Source organism: Coturnix japonica, chromosome 5, assembly GCF_001577835.2.
Source record: "Coturnix japonica isolate 7356 chromosome 5, Coturnix japonica 2.1, whole genome shotgun sequence".
Lineage (NCBI taxonomy): Eukaryota > Metazoa > Chordata > Aves > Galliformes > Phasianidae > Coturnix > Coturnix japonica.
Window position 1 is genome coordinate 15,708,644 of NC_029520.1, and position 20,594 is coordinate 15,729,237.

Below are 20,594 nucleotides of genomic sequence, written 5' to 3' on the forward strand. Positions count from 1 at the left end.
AGGGGCTGGATCCAGTGGGGCCCAAAGATTCCTTCCCACCTGATTTACACCATCAGTCTCTGCTGCTCCCCATCCTGCTCCTCAGACAGCACTCAGTTCTTATGATGCCTTTGGACCTTCCTGCAGTATTTAAATCGGTGTAGTCCAAAGACATCAGAAGCGCCTTGTTTTTTTAATAGAACTAAATGAAGAAATCATGATCTGGTATTAGATGTTTGGATTTAGATCACATTATTCTTTTCATGTTTTTCAAACACTGGCTTAGCAGTAATTTCACTGCTTACTCAGAAGTAATAACATCTCAGGTGACAGTGACCTATGAAACTCATTACAATGATAATTATTTCTCCTTCCCAAGCACTGGCACCACTGTTCTTCATAGACACAAGCTGAACAGGTCTCTTAGTAGTATATCAGCTGTATTTCTTCCAAACGGCAACTGTGGAATAAGTCCAGAAATCCACCATATATAAAAGTCACACAAATGAGTCTTAATGAAGAGACGTGCTATGCTGCCACCACTTCATGCCTCTTCTGCTCCTTTTTCGCTAGAGGGAGCCTTGACACATATGGAAAAAGTCGGACAATGCTTCACCATGAGATCCTTTACTGCCACGCAACTTATACTAGCACAGCACTGTGCTAAGCTCCCCTGGCAAACTCCAGCCACCTATGAAAGTCACCCATGAAAATTTGAAGGTGCACCATATCTCCACCACCATCACAGCTCACCTCCTCCTGTCAAGCTTTGCATCTGTGTGAATGACAGAGCAGCACGCAGACAGACACCGATACTTGCTGCTCGCCATCAGAGTACAGCCTACAAGATTTCTCAAGTGTTACTGGCGAAGCAACTCAGCAAATTTAACAATGCCTACCATTTGCTTGCACTAACATAACTCAGATCATTAAATTTAACCAATTTAAATACAGAAAACAAGAACAAAAAATAATCAACTGCAATTCAGTGTTCCAGTCCTATAATTTGCAAAGGCAGACCACTATAACCACATGGATCCTCTTCAGGAACTCAGTCAACACTACTTCACCTATTTCCTTCCTCAGTTCATTCTCCATTTGAGTCAAAGCCAAATTTTAATAAATTTCTGGCCGTGACTGATGTTGATGACCTTACATACAAAGTCACATACATTTATATATTGCTTCTAAATTAATTTAAATACCCAGACAGCTGAATCTTGAAATACATGAAACAATTACTGATCAAGTCTACAACACATTAACAACAAATTTATAGATGGCAAGAATAACTCCTGTTGTCATTGGATGGACTAACCATGAATTATTACGAGCCATTTCTATAATGTATATTTTTCCCTGCTGGCTGAGCACATTATAATTACCTGCAAGACCAGACGAACATGAGCACTTTTATCTTGAATGCCCCACACAGCCACAACAGCTATGGCCAAGCATCCTGCTTCTATGGGAGACACTGCTTGGGGCAGCTGACAGCAGAATTCAAGCAGGGAAGAAATGTTGGTCAGCAACAAGTTCTCCAAATAGGAAAAGCGCTTATATCTAACCTGGCCAACAGTTCCATATGTTTTGCTTCATTGAATACCACGCTTTTAAAATATACAAATTGCTTCAACACACTTTCAGTGCTGCCCTTTGTTTCTTTCTTTATATTAGTGTTGAGAATGGGTTGCAAAGTATATCCAAAACCAAGAAAATCAGTGCCACAAAGCCCTGCTTTTAATAAGAAATATGGTGTAAAGCAAACAATTTGGAAGAATCTGGATCAATACCAACTGATTTCAGTACACAAGCAATAGCACCGACTACAAACCAGACACACCACCAATATCTTTTCAGGATTGGACATTAGTTTAAAATAACAAAGTGCCTTTTCAGAGTAGCAGTAAAATCCTTGCTACATGGAAATCAAGGTCCACTAAATTTAGTAAGCTCTAAGCAGTCACCCTCTCCTATAGCTCAATTAGCAACTTAACCTATGAACCTCTACAGAAGAATCATGGAGTAAACAAGGCTCATATCCTCCTTAGAATATTATGAGTTAATATTTGTTTTGTCAGAACAATTCTGTAGCTATCTTGAGCAGCTGTGCCCATGACTACGGCCACTCAATACAAAAGCCCATGTTTCTGAAGACAGCTGAAGGGATGACTTCCACAATAACAAATTACATCACATCTGTCCATTTTTCTTTATAAAAAGTTTGAGAACAACAGATAAGTGGACAGTACACTGACAGACATTCTCATGTGTTGTCCTTTTTCTATCTAGCTCACTGACAATTAAGTTAAAAGGGAACTTCAAGTTTCTTTGAAACTGGATTTTTCCCCCTTTAGAGAGCAACCAGAAATAATTACCTAATATTAGTAGGAGCAGGGAAGATTTGGTTGTTAAGAAGCAATCTAATAATTCAATGGTAAGTTAATATGGAAAATGCCAAAGAACCATCACATATATTTCCATTATTAAAAGGGCAGATAAAAGGATGAAAATGCTATCACACCATAGATCACTGCAGAGCTCTATAGGTAATAGACCTGAAGTCAACTGCTGATTCACAAATCCTTTTGATGTATATCTTAAGACACCATCAGGACTTTATTAACTCAGTAAGTTGTATTACAGTAACTTAAAATTAAGGACAGAAGCATGACAGGTAAAGTTTTTAAGAGAAGGAAATATTTAGATGAGCAGAAACTTCTGGAAAGCAAAATGTGATTCTATGACAGCAGTATGACAATGAGAATGGCAAACTGAATTGATTGTATGTTTCTTACAGATACCATGTGAGCATCTATGCCAAAGTTTGAGTTAGAAATGGAAACACGTGTATTGGTGATGCTTGCATACATATATTTCTATGCCTACATGTATTCCAACATATAAACACATGTATTGATGAGATAGATGGATCTCTCTCTCTCTCTCTCCCCATCTTCCCAATCACCAACTCCAATTCTGGCACAGCTGTTTCTACAAAGGTGTCGATAACTGGTTCCTCTGGGATTAATTCCGATCCCTCTTCCTACAAATGGTCCCAACAGGCCAAATAGATCCGGAAACTCTAAAAATGGATGCTCACTTGGAAGACAAGGATTTTTTTATTATTATTATTTTTAAAATCAAACATTTTTGGGAAGTGTTGATTTGTTTGCTTGTGGTGGTTTGTGGGTTTGTTTTTTGTTTTTGTGGGTTTTCTTCTGTTTGTTGGTTTTTTGTGTGTTCTGGGGTTAAGGTTTTTTGGGGTTTTTTTTTTGGGTTTTTTTTTTTTTTTTTGGCACTGAGGTCACTCATGCAGCCCCTCACTTTACAATTAATAAATTCTACACTACAGAAATAGAAGTGTTCTGCACGTGGCCTTTCACACAATAGAAAATGATATAGACAAGATAACTACATAACTGTAGCTGAGCTGCAGAACAGCTGCACACAAAACATGACTGTAAACCAGTCCTACCACAAGATAAACACAGAAAGAGCAACACTGTCACTGTTTCTTCTGGATCTCACAGCAAATTAAAATCTCTACCTCATAGAAGAGAAAGTGGTGATATTCCTAAGTATTAGGATTAAATACTCTAAGTAAAAGCAGCTCACTGTTAAACTCCAAAGTGAACTCCAATTCAGAGTTCAGTGAGGGAGCAACCCAACCAGCTCTGCCAGATAAGCAAACTATTTTGGAAGAAGCTTTTAGGGGAAGCTTTACACAAATATGTAACATATTTCAACCTTTAAGCCATAACAAAGCTGATTAAAATAAAAAGACATGTTTGTATGCACACCAGGTAAATCTACCACAGGACGCTGAACACTCTCATCAGTCCTACTTGAATACATTTCCCTTTGATGCAAAGGCTTACCCAGTAACAGACACTATTATCTACGTTGTTCTAAACATGAAAGCAAATACAAGTTTTTCAGCATTCAGCTTTCATCCAAGCACCACGCTATACAGTCTAGAAAGCTGAAACAATTTAACACGGCAGCTACAAAAATGGAATAAAAGCTTTCACAAGCTTCATCTCTCTGCCATGTAAAGTGCACCACTTCCAAACCAGCTTTCTTCTCACTGGCTCCACAGTGCAGAACACAGATTTCAGCTCTTTAAGAAACATACATTTCTGATCCATTATTTATTAATTTTAAAGCTTTAATGTGACTAAGTGATTGTCTGTGGACAATACTGCAGACTGACAGGCCTTGCATGGCTGCTGTGGGTAACCTTGGGCTGAATGAAGAAACACACTCACACTCTACTTTCCACAGGATGGAAATGCTTTATCCATAACCTCCACCACAGGAATGCAGTTCTACTCAAATTCTGTTTTCTTACACAATCGTCCAGAACACGATTAAAGAATACAATATCAAAGATGCAGTCTTGGATACTGCATTCAGTTTCAGACCCCACCAAAAGACATCGGAACATAGGACAAACTTTTCCACCTCGAAGATGCAAAGAGGCGCATGCAGTAGAGTACTTACAGGCTGCCTGGAGGGGCTGTGCAGTCTCCGTCCTTGAAATTTTACAACACCAGAAGGTAAGAAGACCTGAGCAACCCGGTCTGCCCTCACAGCTGACAATGATTTGAGTACATTCACATTCTCCTACTAAAAATTCCAGGAAATAAAAGAATTTATACAGACTGGGTCCTGGTGGCTGTGTGCTTTCTACCTAGGCTATGTTTCAACCCCAACATCTCCTGCAGTAAAGTTTCATAATGCTCGTGGCTCTGTCTCACTACTACCCTTCATCTCCAGCTCATCGTCTTGAGGCACTAAGCGCAAACCTACCAACTCCATCTCCTTCAGACATCAGGCTGAAGAATAAACAAAGATATTAGCATTCCATTCCCCTAAAGGACGGCTTAGCAGGAAGAAACCACAATTCCCACAGCACACACCTATTCTTGTGGGTTGGCTGTTTGCGTTTGCTGGCACATACACTCCTAAGAGGGCCTTCATTGGCACCAAGCTATTCCAGGAAATCTTGTGGTTAATTCTGAAACACTTCAAACTTCATGCATACTCTAAGGATAGCTTAAGTCACAAACTGAAAAAGACAACAGTAAGCTATTCCTCCTTCTGGTTAGTAGAAATCCCTTTTGTTTAAAGGGAGTTCCTCTTTCCCTACTCTCGTGCAACTCATCATTGGATAAAATATGACGCATCTCCTTCAAAAGAAAATGCATTTGTAGAGAGTATTTTTCCCTATCAAATTTTGAGTATAAAAGCAACTACAGTACTGCTGAAGGGCACAAAACATTAAGCTTTGCTTGAAAGAAGGCTAGTAATACCAGAACTGCTTGCCTCCAGAAAGAAGTACAAATTAACAAACTCTATCAGACAAGCACTTCACAGTTTTGAGTTACACAGACACTGGTTATTTTCCTTTACAAAGAGGCCCAGCACTGAAATGCCTTGACATAGGAAAGCCATTATCTGAGTATGAGTTTATTGGTCCCCACTGCACCTCATACTCAATCCCATACCAACTCACAGCTGAACTGATGCTCTGCAACCCAAATGAGCAGAAGGCCCCTTAGCTGGGCTACTCTCCGCACCACAAATGGAGAGGGGGATCCCACAGCCAGAAAAGAAGAAACCTTTATAGCTGCCACTGCTCTTCAACACGACTTTAGACTATACCCAGAGGGATTATTTGCACTGTCAAAGACTAACGCCACTTTACAAAAAGAAAAAGAAACTGCAGACAACTAATACAGTATTACAAGGTCCTATGCATTAACCACGGTCTTTCAGATCTCACAGAGCACAATTCTGAGGCCACAGATATAAAGCTGGTAAAACATTACTAAACTGTCATTTATCCATTTATCCACAGGTAACCCTATGGTGGAAAAACATCCCCCCAGTGTAGCGGGAGATGCGTTATGATCCATAGCTGAAAACTAATCCCAGATTAATATTTTGGGAATTAGAGCTGTAAATATGGAAAATTCTCTTTTTCGATTGAACAGTTTATAAAATTAACCAGAAATGCATTCTTAATTCAACAAAAAACTCTTCAGCATATAAAAGGATTAATGGATGTATCAGTTGTTGAGTACTTCCATAAAACCAAAGAAATAACCTACAGAAAACTTTTCTTTTTACAGAGATGTTGAAGTCCTTGGGGGCTCCTAGTCACATAAGAATAGAAACTCTGAGACATTTCCAAGGAACCACAGAAATACTGCCACAGAATTCATTTACAGCATTCTCTGTGCAATGGTAAATGTGCCAACACATACGTAGTCATGCTGGACAAGTTTTATATGACTCCTATTGGTTTGATTATAACAACATAATAAACAGTTCTGAACTCTGGAAAACTACTCTTAACACTCATTACTTTATACAATGCAGAAACCCAAAGAAATTGTTCTGAAAATTAACTATTTTGCTGTGTGTAATGCCTGAATTGTCTTTACTAAATGCAAATCAATGGAATAAATCCAAAGAGAGAGAATGAATTATTTTTCATCACCCAATATTTCCTCCCTAATCCCCAAACAAAAGCCCAGATCAAAGCACATCCAGTCAAAATATAACCTCCAACAATTCCAAGCAATTTCTATTCCTTGCATTGCATATTGGTGCTGAGTTTAGCCAGATGTTCAATACACTATGAGAATGAAACAAATTAAATTTACAAAAGCTCTCTTACAATCACGCACAGTGTTTAATTTCAACACTCACATTGCACAATCAGAAGGTGAAAATTTGAGAACAAGACTTTAAAATAAAACAGAAAGATGACCGTGGAACTGAAAACAATGCAGTGATGGAAGAAATATTTAATTGTTCTTCATGCCTCAAAGTAGTCAATTATGGTACCCAACATCCAACCCAGAAGGAATTTGCAGAAAACAAAGGTGATGGCAATAAAAAGAGCTACTGACTAAAAAGAACTGTGCAAGGAATGTATAAAGAAACACCTTTACTATTTCAGTCTCACACACAGCTATAGCTAGCAAGCATTCATAAAACTTCTTGGTTGGTTTTGTATGGAATACTAAGGAAGTTTCCTTTACAGCAGCAAACATTGATACACACTGTCGGCAGCAATGCTATCCGGGGACAACATGCATCTTTAAAATCAGCTCTGAATTAGACTCTGCATGAAGCCGCATTGTCCCCCTGGGAAACATTAAAACAACTTCCTTAAACACACGAAGAGTGCTATTACTTATCAAAGCAACTGGAGGAACGAAGCAACCACCACCTTTCACAATAAGCCTGGAAATCAACAGGTAAATATACAAGCCAAAATAAAAATTAGCAAAGGAGATGAAGTCAGGCTCCTTAACTTCTTTTCCAAGAGCAAGGCCGCAGCAAAACCCAACAGCCCTCAGCATACCACCATATATAGCGGGCTATCAGCTGCATTCCTCTGGCACCACTTGAGTAGCAAGACACAGTTGCTTGTCTGGTTCTCGTCCTGTAGCTCCACCGTACTGAACCCACATGAGTGCTCCACTGCCGTCAGCGCCAAGCGGATGCTGATAATGCCTCCAAGAGTACAATGGTAGCTGCTTTATCGCCAGGGCCTCTGCTAGTGTGGCTGACTATCAGATAAACATGCCCGGGAATAAGACTGAAGCCAAGGGATCTACTGTATTTACGTTAATGAGAAGGGAAAAGTTTCTCACCTGCACAATACAAGACCAGTCAGTGCTCCCAGAAGGCCAGCCTTTTAATACCAGTACTCAGATCCCCATTGCCCTATGCTGTTTCCAGCCACTGGTCAGAGCACGTCCCCTCTTGGCCCCACTTAATCAGCTGCTGCCTCTCCTCTGCCCAGAGGACACGCAGGCAGAAGCGAGGCTGAGGAGAGAGGATGAGGCAGTGAGCAAGTTCTCACCTTGCTGCCAGGGCCTGGGGAGAATGGGGAGTGCTGGGCAGGGTTAGAGATTGAAAGAAATTCCATAAACTTTTTTGGATCCTGTATTAACTCCTTTCAATGCCAAGTAAGCCTCCATCAAGCACGTGACTGAAACTTGGCAGCTAGGTAGGTGAAGTAACTCAACGTGAAATGTTTGTTCTTTAGGTAATGATTTAACACCACACACAATGACCAAATGACTTAGAAAACTGCGTATCTTGCACTTGCAGAAAACTTGGTAATCTCTTGATTAAATATTCCTTTGCTACTTAGGAAATTTTAGAGATTTCTTTTCTCCCCTTAAAATGGGAGATTAAAAATAAAGTATTCCAAAGCATGGGTAAGCAGAGCCGCATGCCCCAGGTCAGGTCAGATCAGCAGTGTAGTTAAAGTAATATTGTTCAATGTTTTAAAACAGAAGGAAAAAAAGCACCATAATATATATGAACATTACATGCACATCCATCTGATGAAGTGGCAGTCACAGTGTTTCAGTCACATTCTAATTTACTAATGACAGGAAACAGCTTTTGATAACTGCTTAAACCTAGGTGTGGAATTTAGCACCTCCTATTCTTTTCAGAGCAAGTTTTGCTGTATACATCACATATTCATACAACTAAAGCACAACCAGGCAGTAACACTGCAGGGATTTTCTCTGTAAGTCTTGGGATCTTCCCCTCCTCTCCAAAACTACGGTGAACATTACTGCCATGGAAACCAAAGCTCTGATCCATTTCCACCATCTTGGAAGGAGTGCCACACTGTATGAAGCTTACTCTATACATTTTTAATAAGACATAATTAAGTTTCTTTTCACTTTAAAGCACTTGGGTAATAGTACTTGAAAAAGAAATGAAAATCAATCTGTAAGTAGAACAGGAAAGAGTAATAATACTTTAGAATGACTTTTTTTGTAGAATAAATCATCATTAACTCACAGAGTGATTTTGCTCAAAGGTTAAATTCATCCATTTTCCATTATAAAGTTGAAGCAATTTGAATTGAGTGATGACACTGCATCTATTTCAGCCACTGGACCAGGACTTGGGAGCGTGTCCCTACACATACACAGGGTTTTCCCACAAGAACAGAGAAAGTGACTACATTTGTAAAATCTTCAGGGCAGTAAGCTTTCCTGCATCGGTAACAGATAAAACAAGTTAATGGCTTTGGCACTGCTACATTGGAGTTTGGAAGACTGAGATTCAGATCTTAGTTTTAAAGCAGATTTCTTGCGTGACCTTGCTGAGTAATCCTATTTTTGAAAATTTGCCGTTTCCTTAACATTGAAGACCCAGAAAGGACAGCAAGTGGCTACCGATTTAGAGTCTTTAGCTTTACTTATAATCATAGAATCACCAAGGTTGGAAAAAGATCCTCCAGTCCAATTTTAGTTCACACAAGACTGGCTTATAAATAACTGCACCAAAACAACAAGTTCAGTCCAAGATGCCACATAATGTGTTTGCTTTTGTGCTACCACATACTGTCACATTACAGCAGTCAACTGCTTTGAAAACAATTTAAGAACCTAAATTAGTCCCATCAATACAGTAAATCAAACTCCTAAAGGGATGAGTGGCAATATTCATTCAACTCAAAGTACGGCATTGTAAAGACAGAAATACAATCTAATACAAAACCAATGACAAATTGCAATTAGAGGAGAGAGAACGTCCTGCTTCTGAATGACAACAATTTATCTCTAGGAAAAATAATTGTTTTCATCTTGTATGATGCAGACAGCACTTCTGTTTTACACCCAACATTCTGGGACTCGCATGTTAAATATTTTATGTCATTACTTTAAGTATCAATATCTCTGAACTGAATTATTTTCAGACAGCTCACAAATTCTGCAAATACCACGAGCATATATTACATTCCTTTGACATTAACAGAGGAGAGGGATAAGAAGCTGAATTCTTAGGACACAAGGAAAAAAAGAACCCAAAGTTTTTGGCACTTTGACCTCTCTGGTCCTACATACCTTCCTCTGTTTTCACCTTCATATATTGATATTGACATGAATGCTAATTTTATCTGTATGAGAACTAGAAAATAGACTAAAGTTATTTTGTTGATACATTAGAAAATGAGAATTACAGTTGAGAATTACTGTGGAAAAAAAACCCTACTGCTGGAGTTCTGACTTGGAAATAGCTAACCACACTTTAGGGACAGAAACTAGCAACTTTAAATATTTTGTTGTGAATAGGATGAAAATAAAGAAACACAAGCAATATAATTGATCGACATTCTAAAAGTACCATTTCCGACTAGTCAGCATGCCCTACAGCAAAGGGTAAGAAACATGAAAGAAAAAAAGCATCACAATCTCACCTTCTGAGAGTGATCTGAAAGGGATCCACTTTCTTCCACCCAGATTCCAATGCACACTCCTACTTCCATTAAGAATCTAAAGAGAACTTCCTCTTAGCGGATATTCTTAAGAGCTGTTTCACTGAAACCAGATTCCCATGACATAAATATGTCACTATTAACCATCGTTAGTAGCCGAGCTGGAGTACTTCCTGACAACCAGGGATCCGCAGGTTCCCCCAAAGACACAGCACCCCAAGCAGTAACCACACTAGCTGAGTCTCTGTGCCGCAGAGAGCAGCCCACTACGCTGCTGACTATCATGAGGCCAGCTCCCTGCACTTCACAAGGAACAGTCATTGGAGGAAACCAAAAATAACCTCGCAGCAGGACCAAGAATCACAGTACAGTTCTTAACACAGTCCTCTCTGGAATCCTACCTGAAGGAAGTAAGAAAGAGTTCGTTATAGTCAGATGACTTTAGCCCAGCCACAAAATCACAGAGGTAAGAATCTCAGTCCCGCTTTAAGGACATTTCCTGCTACAGCTCAGGGCAGATTCTTAAGCAGAGAGAAGAATCTACATACATGATATGTAACACCAGCTATTTTTGGAAGCAAGGAACCTCCATCTAATGCTAGGTGGCAGTATCAAAATTGCATGTGGGAAGTCAGTTTTCCAACTGCTGCCCAACAGAAGAAGAAAACACTCAAGGACTTCCTTAACTAATACTTGCATTTGTAATTTACACAATTTGACTTCACTACACACCTGCAGAATTGATATGTCCATTTATTTGGTGGGAATTGATAAAAAGGGCACTGAAAACATCTGAAATAGACATTATCACTACTATCACCTTACACAATTATTCAAAGGCTATTACAGAACACAGGCTACCTCAGTCCCTAAGATAAAACATAATTACAGACTTACATGGCTCTAGACTAGTGTAGCCCTTGTGGAGCTTATTCCTAAAGATAAGGCCCCTATTTTGCTTCTGTTATCTGAATTCCATTAAACTTTCTCTCTGTCAAAGTAACTGGCAGACCAGACTAACAGGAAGTTGCACATCCTTCGATATGAAAACAGCACTGCAATGTAACCCGCACAATTCACGGGACTTTCCCTAAGGTAAACCACGAGCAGCCAAATTCCAGCACGCAAAACAGTTCTATAGGCATTACAGGGATTGTCCTTGCATCCTAATCCTCTGCAAGTGAGATGTTCTCTTACTCCCTTGGGCTGAAAGTACAGGTTAATCCAGCTCACAAAAGAAATATCCTGTCCTCTTCTTCACACAATAACTAATACTATAACTGCATTATAATCATTTCATTACAATTATATTCACATATACATATAATTACACAACTTTCATAATCAAGAACACTATAAATTCAAGAATAGGAAATTAACTGACCTATAAGATTCCAAATGGAATAGACTTTCTAAAATGAAGATATTCAGAACTGTAGATGTGGAACATGAGCAGCAGCAGTTTCTCTGCAAATTAAATCTCAGTGGTACTAATTAGCAGGAAATAATTAAAATAGGATTCTCAATTCAGTGTTCCCAACATTGCTTCTATTGCAATCCCCATAATCCAACAGACTTTCAAAAACTTTTCACCTTCTATTTCCAGACAGCTTTTATTTGCAGTATTATTTTATAAATGAGACACTCTTATCTACAAACATCGTAATGATGCTGCACATGTCCTGCTTCGGGCTCTCTCACCCCATTCTTGAGAACTATTCATCTCCAAACAGGACTTTCCCTTTGCACTGCTTTTAGATCTACCAGCCTGTCACACCACTGAGAACTACAGAAATTCTGATCTAGGAGCAGACAGACGGCACAGATGAATTCCACCTTCAAAAAATGAGCTGAAGGTCACGTCTTTCTTAACTTTTCTTAGGAGTATTTTCCACCAGTCCTCATTCACAAGAAACCATCAGGCATAAGCAATAGGTTGGCATCAGAACATATAAAGAGAAACAGAACACACTCCCTTAAGTTACAGAACAACATTGCTCTAGCACAGTTTTCCTTCTCTAGCCTGTTTTCTTCCTCTGCATCAGAATTACCATTTTTAGATAGCAAGCTGTTTTCCTTCTCTCACATTTTCCTTTTACTAGAAAGGTCACAGTGACCAAAGAGAAAAGACTGCAATACAGCATCTCAGAATTTCTACCAGGAAATTTCTATGAAAAACAAATTTTAACAGCTGATATTTCTAAAATGTGAAATAGTGCAAGAGGAAAAAATAAAACAAAAAATAAAAAAATATATATATACAGGTTCTGTAGGGTGCTGAATATTCTGACCACATATGTCAGGTTGTACTTGCAAGGTAATTGGTTCTTCCAATCAAGGCAAGCCAAGGAAAACTAAGTAGACACGATATTTCACACATTTATTAAGAACCACCACATGAAACAAAAAGACTATACAAAAACACTTGTACAAAAAGATCAGGTGCTTTGAGAGCCAGGTAAATAAATTTCATTTTGTCCTGAAACCCTCTCTGAAAGGTTGCAAACGTTCATGCCACAGCTCTCAGCAGCAATTTCTCACTTGGAAGCTGCCACTCAGCTGTCCCCATGACAACAAGTCCCTCTTGCTCCCCTATAGAAGAGGATGGAAATCTTAATTACCGCCATTCATGCTGCCGACACTTCAAGTGAAGCAAAATTCGACTCATTAAAAAAGTAGAAATACCAATTTAAGATTTCAAAAACGATAGTTCTCCCTCAAACATCCTGCTCTTCCCCACTCCTTCCCAACAGCATGGAAGACCTCAGTCTCGGGGAAAAGTAAATGCAATGCTCGTTTAAGTGATTGGGTCTTGGGTTTTTTGCAGCTTGTTTTTTGTTTGTTTAATAATACTCTACATATTGTTTTGGAAAGAAATCAACCACACTTGAGTGTTGCTGTGTGCCTCCAACAGCACTTGAGACCTTGCAAACTCTTAAACTTGGAGATTAGAAAATATCTTTAGGTTCCCTGATAAAAACACATAGGGAAGAACAATCTGTGGTAATTCTTCTCCACACTACTACAATACACAAACTACACATAAATGTTTTTCACCAACAAGCTGGCAAATGCATACAGCTCCATCATCTCATCATCTGCCACTGGTTGTAGCGAATTTGGAACATCTCATTAGATCACAGAGCAAAGGAGTGATTACTACCCTTCTAACATTCACCCACCATATGTACACTACCCTAATCAACAATTACGTATCTGTGAACCGATAACAGCCTTACTCCCTTGTTTGACCAAATAAATTTTTAAGAAGTCAGCTCATGAAAGAATAAGAAAATCAATGAGAACAAAGTCAAATTTTCCAAGACCTGAAGTTCAGATGAACATTTTGAGCACAGACTACAGCCAACATGATGAGATGCAAACCGAAGCAAAGGAATAGAACAAATGTGCAGAGGAATAAAGAGAAGTTACTTATTGTGATATTACAGGGTTGCCTGAGTAGGACATCTAAATTCAATCCAGAAAAGCCTTTCAGTGGAAAAGTACCAGAACAAATATTGAAGAAGGACACTTGGAAATCATTAATACTGAAATATCTCAAGTTTAATGAGGAGAACAAAACCATACTTTCATCACAGAGAGGAAGAGTATTTATTGACCAGAAAGAAGTTTGTATTGATGAAAAGGCAGCATTACGCTGCCTTTTTGATAAAACAATTAGTGGTCTCTTTAAATTAAAAAAGATGACAGGGAACTTAATTTCAGGAGGGACAGAAAAATGAGGATTTGAAGAACTAAAATCTGAACTAAGCATATGGTTTCATTGATGTCACAATACTTCAAAAGCCTGACCAAAGTATGCCAAGAAGCCTCAAGACAGCACAGAGATAGCATCCCCAAGCCTTTTTGGAAAGGAAGTGCTCTAAACCACTGATAAATCATTAGAAGGAGAACAAAGACTGAAAAAAATAACAGTACACACTGCTAGGTATGGTTCTTAGAAATAAAAAGAAAATTCTCCTTGTCCCAGTATTTAATTTCTATTAATTGGAGTCCCACTCACCTGGAATTTCTTATCAAGGGCATCGTTTCTAGTGCCATCCAGAATTCATTAAGGTACTCAATACAGCAGCACAGGACAAAGTTGACTTGACTACTCTCAGAAAACACAAGTGCATGGTTTTTTTTCCCCCTAGAAAATGCCCTTCTATGTAAAGAGTTGTACTAATAAGTAATTAAAGGTAGTAGGATTGAAAGGCCTTTCTTTCAGCATATTGTTCCAAATCATGACCAAACAATACTGCGTTCTAATGCCTTTCTATAATACACATTTAACAAAGGCAAGTCAGGATCCAAGCGTATTTATGCAATTTTGAAGCTTCTACAGAAAGAACGTCCTGAACCATCACACATACAAAATGTTCTGTGTATACCAATTTAAAAAATAAAATCCACAAGTAAATAACAAATCTATGGCACTAATAACCTGTATTTGCTGTGTTTAAACTATAATGCTTTAGAGGTTAAAGATCCAGAGTTGCAGACTCACCAATACCAACTTAAATGAAATTTCCTTGAAAGGACAAATGATTCTGGAGTACTAATGGAATTCTGTAAACCAGCATCTTGAATTTTGACATGTTTGGTAAAGACTGATAATAGTAGAAAAACAGTGCTTGAATACAAATTTGTACGACATTTTAATGTAATCAATCCTTATCATAAAAGCATATAGTGATACAAGTTGCCAGAATCACTTGAGAAATCCAAGCCTTTCAACAAAGCACAAGATTTTGCTATTTGTCTAAGAGCTGCTCACTAATGGCTGGCATTATCAGGAAGAAATACACAGATGCACAAGTTATTGGTGTTATGCAACACATAATGCAAAGATAGCAGGTTTCACTTCAGCAACAGATAGGACTGGAGAAGTGCAGCACAACACAAAAAGACTGGAATCCAAGTTGGAAATCTTGCATTGTGATAGTGGTTTTAGAGTTATTTGTCATCTTTAGAAAGTGAATAAAAGTAACAAGATGTACACATATACATGCTTATATTTCTCAGAGGTGTTTTCTTGTTGGTACTAGAACTTACTCCAATGTAAGGCTCAACCGGCATTCCAAATCTGGTGAGAAAATAACGATCTTAGCTCCAGCAAGATTTACTATACCTTTAACTAACTGAAAATGAAGCATTCCTGAAAGTCACGTGTGAAACCGAGGAGTAAGCTTGCATCCTGCCAACTACTTATTAGCTTAAATCACTGTAAACGCTTTGCTGGCTATCCTCAGCACCTACATCTCTACTTTAATCATATACTATCTACATAATACATAAATGGGATATGAAGAATGATTATCTTACTGTACTCTTTGACCCTTCCTCTCTTACAGGAAACAGAGCTCATCTACTAGCAATAACCAATTATACATTGGAGTCTTTGTATTTTAGTTTTTGATAAAATTACAAAGTGATAGAAGCCATTATCAACTATTAATATGCATTCATAACTTCAAACAAACAAACAAAAAAAAATCCAGCAAAAGTGATTCTAATTTTATTCATTGAATTATAAAAAGCCCTTGTGTTTGGCAATTCATCACATTCTGTAAATGCTGCAATTTGTGCTGTGCACAGAAGATCTAATTCCTTCTGTTTCAGGAAGACAAACACTGATTTTACCAATAGAAAGGAGTAATGTCTCAGAAACAATAGCTTCCAGATACCAGTAAAATTAATATCAACCAGACTTCTGACTTCTAGCCCAAGGGGCATGGGAGCTTTTTCAAGCATTATCTGTTTTTCCTTAAAGATCTTAAAAGAAAAGTTCTAATTCACAACAATCAGAACATGTTAGACAAGGCAAGTAGCGTAGTAGGAGCAAAATATAAATACGAGATTTAAAAGGGTGAAAATGTTCAGCATGTGTTCTGATTTCAGGGAAAGTAAATTCCGAGTTAAAACTATAACCATTTCTTTAAATATAGCAAATAGAAAAAATGCTACACTTTTAAAGGTGTGCTGTATACTTAACACATCTCACATCTACAGGAGTTCCACACTATTTACACCATGGAATTTTTTGCCTCCAAAGTGTATTCAGACATACTCTCTCCAATGTCCTTATTCACCCACGCAAGTATTTTCAGCTATGCATTCACAATCATAGTTAAAATTCCTTCGCTCTTTACTAATCAAAGGGAAAAAAAAGGAATCCTCAAGAGAGCTCCTCATGACTGCCCTGTGATCACACAGACATCTTATGTCAGATTGAATTTCCACGTTCATTCATTTGCTGACAGCCTAACTTAGAGACCCTTGTGGGCAATAAACACGACTACTCATACTCTGAAGCACATTTTTACATTGCATCATACATACGCAAGTATGTAATGCGTGATAAAGACTCAAATAAAAAACATTTAAACAAAAAACAAATTATGAAATCATCAGAACAGAAACAAATGAACAAATTAGATGGGAAGAATGACAGCAGAGGTGTTCAGAACGCAAGGGATAAATATCCCTTTCATCTTTAGATGCCATTTGCAATATTGCTTCTGCTGTCACCAATTGGCAACATCATTTCATTAGAGAATACTTCCTTAGGCAAACACCAGCAGTTACCAGTAATATTTAAGCAAGGGATGTTTTGTGACAGTAACAGTAATGCAAGGCCATGCAGCATCTCTACAGACATCTGTCCCAGGGACTGAAAAGTCACCTTGGTCCTAAAGGCATTTCCTATTTCTCTCTCTGCCCTGTAGTTGTCAAAGAAGATTTCCTCAGATTCCACATACATGAGAATTTCTCAGAAAAGAGCACAATAATAAGTGCAAATGATGAACCTGAGTCCCACCATGGCAACTCTGAATCCAGAATATATCAAGAGCAGAAGGGAAACAATGAATGTCATCTGGAAACAATGATGTTTCGAACTCAAAAGCGGTCCCAGGACTGAGCACCTCTAGCTGCCAAGATACATGTCATCACATGCAAAACTCAGAGCATCACATCTTAATAGAACAGTCCAGGGGTTGTTCTTTCCTTTTTCTTTTTTGAAGGGAAAGTTAAACGCTTATAACATTGCAATAAGACCCACTCTTATGTTCTGTAAGTCCAATTTTTGTAGATTCACATAGGACAATCCACACTTTCTGTGTTTGTGTTGCTTTTTCTAGAGTAGTTTTGCTTTCCACTGCCCTGAAAGGGAAGCTTTCTTTTACCATCCAAGTCCCACTTCTAAACTTGAAATCTCAAAGCCCTGCTCAATACATGGTGATTCCAGCTGAGCTAAATTGCCAGTATTTCAAATATTATGAACTTTATAAATACATATTGTTTGGATCTGAGGTGCATCCTAACACTTACAGATATCCACCTCCAAGTTAGGGGACTTGATTAATAATGCTGACTTCACCAGATGAGTTCTGGCTAGCATTCAAGCTGGCCTTAATAAACTCTATATGACGCAAAGAGAAGCTGAATAAACCATCAGGAATTAAGAAAACACGTGGATAAGCACAACTGAAACAACAATGAGTAAAGAGGCAATAGTTTAAAAATAACAGAGCAGAGAATGGATTTGTGTACAGGGACTATAATTCTTCGGTTAAAGAAATAAAAATAGCAGCACTTAACAGAACTAAGTAGGCAACAGCATTGCTTCAAATATTTATTGCAGTTCCTGGCCTGTCTGGGACTGATGTAGAAAAGAATAAAAGCTGTAACTAACTACATACCTGTAACACTTCTAACTTCTAAAAATTCACCGGCATAAATATAATCAACAAAACTACGGGACTAGGCTTATGAGGTTTGAGAAGCAAACTAACTGTAAGATCCAACTTGAAAGAGGTCATACCAGGAATATTGTAATGTATGTCAATATTGATTAACTACATAGTGTGATGGTTCACAAGAAACTTTATAAGTAAACTACCCAAACTCACTGATTTCAAACACTCAACAGCTTAGTTGTGAGGAAAATTTCAATTTAAGACTTGGAAAATTATGACATTTCAGCAACTAAGGTTTCCAGAACAGCTTGTGCTTGAAAAGAAAGGGCTTGTCTTCAGGAGCTTTTAGCATCTGAAATACAGCAAATCACGACCCAGCAGGGGAAGAGTGGGCAGAAAAATAATGAGAGAAAGCACAACTGAGTGAAATCATGGACCCTGGTTCATTGCAATAGGAAAGTTTACATTAGGCAAATCCGCTGCAGATTTGTCTTTCATTCAGCACATAGAAAAAAGGCAGATCTGACAGACAGCAGCAATAAATCCATTAAAAAAAAAAAAAAAAAAAAGCACGCTGCCAGTGAAGGAACATTAAAAACTCTTAGTAGATATTAACAGATCGGTGCAGTCCTTCATTAGTTTGAACAATTCTGAATGAAGATTTTAGGATTTCAAATTGACACAGGCCACATATTGAATATTCTACACTTTACAAGATTTGTTATCCACCTATGCTAACACAACGAAGAGAGAAAACAAATATGCTGGTAATCTTTCCGTGTGCATTCTTCTGTGGTCAGAATCTAAACAAAAACCGTATTGCATCTCTCCCCATCCAAAAGCAATACCAACACTCTCCAGACATCCTACAGCAGCTCAAAACAGCCACAGTTAAAGCAGAGAGGTGCCTAGCAGACACACCTGAAAAATCACTCTAATTAAAATGCAGTTGTCCTGAAAGATAATATACGTTCATTTCTCTAATCCTTATACACACAAGTTCTTTTCATTAGTGTGAACAACTTACAATAGAGAAACTCTTGTGACCAATGTTTCTGGATCTCTGACATCACCTGGAACCCACCTTTCCTTGCATCTTGCCAACAGAAAACAGAGGCACAATTAAAAGACTCCGCAATTATGAGCAATGCTCTTACGTTGCCTTTTATTTTCCTTCTGGCTTCTTTCAAGGCTGTGGAACAAACAGGCTGTAGGAAAATGAAGTGAAACTCTCTGTAGGAGGGCAGGAGGACGGATAGGAAATTAGGAAAAACAATTGGCTGAGAAAGACAGAAGAATTAACTTTTCAAAACAGTAATAAATGAAATAATTACTCTTACACACAAAGAGTTACAAGTACTGTAAATCGCAGCATATTTCTAGTCTGGAAGTCTTACCTAGCAAACAGCAGACAAATGTAAAACAAATCATTTTATTACAGCCACATATGAACAAACTTAAAGGGAGTAACCTGGCAGGAAACCAGAGTAGGGACAGCACTAATGACACGTCTTAAAGCAAGTAAGACAAGCTTGAACTTGATGCAGTTTATCAGGAGAGCCAAGAAACGGATTTTCTAAAAAGAGCAATGAATTGAAAGCAGGGGGTAAAACATGGATTTCTTACACAGGAATAAGGAAAAGAGAGGGAGGAAACAAGCTACAAGAGCACTACGAAGCTAAGGTCACCCAGCACAGCAATAAGGCAGCAACAAGTTTTCAGCAAAAAAAGGGGTAGCAAAGTGAGGGCACAGTTGGAACTTGAAAGGTAAAAGGGAACAGGAGATAACATTAGACACGGGGAATACAGAACTTACATCGATCGTGACACGATAAGCAAAACATAACAGTAAAACACCTCAGAACCTGCAAGGGAAGAGGATCAACACACAGATGTCCTGAAATGAGACCTTAATTTCTTGCAAAAGGTTCCAGTTTTCCACCTGAAGTCAGTCACATCTGGGAGATGTGCTGGGGAAGCAGGAACAACTTGGAGCATAATTACATCCTGCCCAGGCACCCTGCTACACGAGGACATGCACTCAGCCGCTGCAATCCTCTTCACTATGATGGTACATATTCAGTAACACTTAGGTGTTACCTACAGTTATGAATAAATGGAACCACTAAGTGAACTGAAAACCTGAGGTAAATTTTAAAAATGTTAGCAGCATCAGCACTATCTGCATTGCAGCCCTGTGACCAGCAGACAGAGGCATCTGCCTGTCAGCAAGACTCACCATCTACTTCAAATAAGCGTCTTTAATTTAAGGTGGCTTTCCTCAGCAAACATGGAAGTGGTAATCTATTTCTTGCCAAAAAAATAATGTGTGTGTGTGTGTATAAAGAGAATATGTAAGTACTCACTTAAGTGCTCAAATTCACAATTACTTTCTGCAAGAAAAATGTCCTTCAAATGAATCTTAGAACTCATGAAACTGGATTCACAATGTCATTAATCATACCCTGCTTGAAACAACAGCATAGAAAGTGAGACTAAATATAAACTACACATTATTTGAATAGATACTATCTATTTTAACGATTTGTTATAATTCAAATCTCAGCTGACATATCCAAATTTAAGCACAAATCACTATATTGGTTGTAATTTTCCTGTAGTTAATGGTTTTAGAAACA

General features: G+C 38.3%; 1 protein-coding gene across 12 annotated transcripts in view; it reads right to left on the reverse strand.

Annotated features, from left to right (window-relative positions):
- The window catches only part of PLEKHA7 (pleckstrin homology domain containing A7), a 129,007-nt gene that overhangs the window by 61,949 nt on the left and 46,464 nt on the right, over window positions 1-20,594 (reverse strand). The window contains exon 1 of one of the 12 annotated variants that reach the window (XM_015864136.2): window positions 10,235-10,489. The exons of the other annotated variants lie outside the window; for them this stretch is intronic. The gene's annotated coding sequence lies outside the window, so the exon portion shown is untranslated. Of the gene's footprint in view, window positions 1-10,234; window positions 10,490-20,594 lie in introns of those variants that run through there. 12 annotated transcript variants of the gene reach the window in all.